This window comes from Crocodylus porosus, unplaced genomic scaffold, assembly GCF_001723895.1.
Source record: "Crocodylus porosus isolate Cpor-Errol unplaced genomic scaffold, CroPor_comp1, whole genome shotgun sequence".
NCBI classification, from domain to species: domain Eukaryota; kingdom Metazoa; phylum Chordata; order Crocodylia; family Crocodylidae; genus Crocodylus; species Crocodylus porosus.
In genome coordinates this window covers 53,386,558-53,389,675 of record NW_017728948.1, presented here as the reverse complement: position 1 = coordinate 53,389,675, position 3,118 = coordinate 53,386,558, and the positions used below count along the sequence as shown (strand labels likewise).

Genomic DNA, 3,118 nt, shown 5'->3' with positions numbered 1-3,118 from the left:
GGAACTACAGACCAGTCAGCCTCACCTCAATCTCTGGAAAAATCATGGAGCAGATCCTAAGCACTTGAAGGAGATGAAGGTGATTAGGAACAGTCAGTGTGAATTCACCAAGGGCAAGACATGCCTGACCAATCTGATTGCCTTCTATGATATGACTGGCTCTATGGACATGGGGAGACCAGTAGATGTAGTGTACCTTGATTTTAGCAAGGCTTTTGACATGGTCTCCCACAACATCCTTGAAGGTAAGCTAAGGAAGTACAGGCTAGATGAATAGACTGTAAGGTAGCTAGAGAACTGGTTGGAGCATCAGGGTCAAAAGGTAGTCATCAATGGCTCAGTATCTAGTTGGCAGCTGGTATAAAGTGCAATGCTCCAGGGGTTGGTCGTAGGGTTAGTTTTGCTCAGTGTCCAAATCAGCAACCTGGAAGATGACATAGAGTGAACCCTCTAGCTAGTTTGCAGATGACACCAAGCTAGGGGGAGTAGTAGATATGCTGGGAGGTAGGGCTAGGGTTCAGAGAGACCTAGATAAATTGGAGGATTGAGCCAAAAGAAATCTCATGAGTTTCAACAAGGACAAGGGCAAAGTCTTGTACTTCAGATGGAACAGTCCCATGCACCAGTACAGACTGGAGGCTGACTGCCTGGGTAGCAGCTCTGCAGAAAAGGACCTGTGGGTTACAGTAGACAATAAGCTGAATATGAGCCAACAGTGTTGCAAAGAAGGCTAATGGCATACTGGGCTGCATCGGTAGGAGTGTTGCCAGTAGGTCAAGGAAAGTGATTATTCCTCTCTAGTCAGCACTGGTGAGACCACAGCTGGAGTACTGTGTTTAGTGTTGGGCCACCCACTACAGAAAGGATGTGAACAAACTGGAGAGAGTCCAGTGCAGGGCTGCAAAAATGGTGAGAAGGCTGGAGCACAGAACTTATGAGGAGAGGCTGAGGGAGCTGGGCTTATTTAGTCTAAAGAAGAGAAGACTGAGAGGGGATTTAATAACAGCCTTCAACTACCTCACAGGAGGTTTGAAAGAGGATGGAGCTGGATTGTTCTCAGTGGTGGCAGATGACAGAACAAGGAGCAATAGTCTCAAGTTGCAGCAAGGGAATTTAGGTTAGATCGGGGTGGGCAAATACTTTGGCTGGAGAGCTTCTTAACACATTTTGGTGAGCTGTCAAATGCCAAATGGGTAGCCCTGCCCCTCGACAAATGCCCTGCCACCTAGTCACTATCTTGGGTTCAGCAGTCCTGCCCCTAGCCTCTGACCTTGGCCACCAGAAATCCCTCCCCTTTCCCCTAGAAGTACTTTTTTTGGGAAGAGGGTTTGCCATCTTAGAACCAGAAAACAAATTATATACTAAAATCAAACATCCATAATAATACATTTTAATTTATTTTAAAAAAATTTTGTCCTTATTTGTGTGTTTGTGCTGTATATATAGAAGTGACTACATAATAGCTCAAAATGAAGTCTTACTCTTGTATATTGTGTTGGGTGTGGAGAGGTGTGGGGAGGGGAGGTATGGGGGTGGGTATGAGGTTTGTGGGGAGCTGTGTGTGTGGATGTGGGTGGGTGGGTATGGGGGGGTTGTGAGTATGGGGTTTGTGGGGGGATCTGGGGTGTGTGGAGGGGCAGAGTGGCTGGGTGTGTGTGTGAGTGTATGTGTGTGGTGGGGGGTGTGCATGTAGCAGTGAGTGGAGCTACCCCCAGAGGCACACAGGTGTGTGTGGTGGTACAATATTTGTGGGGTGTGTGATTGTGTGGGGGAGGGTGTGGTTGTGGGGTTCGTGGGGGGAGGGTTTGAGGGTATGTGAGGTATGCATGGGAGCCCCCCTGCACGCCCCCCTGAGTGCACCTGCTCCGGTGGAAGAGAGAGCACCCTGTGGCACCTCCCACCACCAACAGCGCACAGTCCCAGCGTGCCTTGCATCCACACTGCCTGATTGTGGCTCAGTCTGCCACCCTTGGGCATGCAGCGGGGCACAGGTGTCTCTTTCCAGCTGCCGCCACTGGCCCCAGCTCTGTGGCAGTGGCAGAGACCAGCATACACAGCCCCAACCCCATGATTTTCCATGCCAGCTTCAGGCTTGCCCATCCAGCAGGATGTACCATGGCCAGGTGGTGCTTTAGCAAGGCAAGACTGAGGGACCCACCATGGGCTGGACAAAGCCCCTCCAGGGGCCAAATCTGGCCCATGGATCATATTTTGCCCACCCATAGGTTAGATTTTAGGAAGAATTTTCTCACTGGGTGGGTAATAAACCACTGAAACAGGTTACACAAAGAGGTTGTAGAGTCTCCATCCTTGGAAGTTTTTAAGACCCAGCTAGACAAAGCTTTGGCTGAGACTGTTTAGTTGGGGATGGTCCTGCCTTGAGCAGGAGGTTGAACTAGATGACCTTCCGAGGTCCCTTCCAGCCCTAATTTTCTATTATTCTATGAATACTAGGTTGCATTCACTTAACTATAAATATGTGTAATTATTTTACTCTTGACTTTGAATGCTCATTTTTTATTATTGATGTCTGAGCCTTTAAAAGGCTCAGAGGTAATTTGCAGGCATGCATCTAAAATTTCATGCTTATCAAAAGTTTACCTTAGCTTCCCTGTTTCTAAACTTAGCTCCATCTCTTTCTTGTCAGATGATTTTCTTTCTGTTCTACTCTAGGGCTAAGCACAGGCAATCAAAAAGCCGGAGGCTGAATCAATTCAGTCTTTGCAGGTTAGTCTAAGTTGTGTAGACTGAACTGATAAGCAAGAGAACTGGCATTCACTTTTGATTCCAGAAATTCAGCCACATGCCTGCAGTGGCCTGCTGGGGGGTGCCAGAACATGCTGCTGTGTTCTGCTGGATCAGACAGCTTGGGCCAAGGCTAGTCCACCTACCCTGCTAGGCAGGGTGGGGTTGGCAGTACAAGTGCAAATCATCCTGGGATACTAAGGGACTGTGAGTTAATTTGAATCTGGAGGGGATCTGGCACAGAAGTTCAATAAACTGATTTAATCTAAATCAGTTCTGATACTGCATCCATCAAGATTTACCTTAAGCTGGTTTCAGTCATCTTGAATGTGGTTTATGTACACTGAATTTCTGTTCTGTCACAGATTTGAAC

At 47.8% G+C, this 3,118-nt stretch overlaps 1 long non-coding RNA gene across 1 annotated transcript; it reads left to right on the top strand.

Annotated features, from left to right (window-relative positions):
* Positions 1 to 1,082: 1,082 nt before the first annotated feature.
* On the top strand, positions 1,083 to 2,334 carry LOC109321939. Its single transcript, XR_002104236.1, has 2 exons — positions 1,083 to 1,117; positions 2,226 to 2,334. It is a non-coding gene; the product is annotated as an uncharacterized LOC109321939 (long non-coding RNA).
* The last annotated feature ends 784 nt before the right edge of the window (positions 2,335 to 3,118 follow it).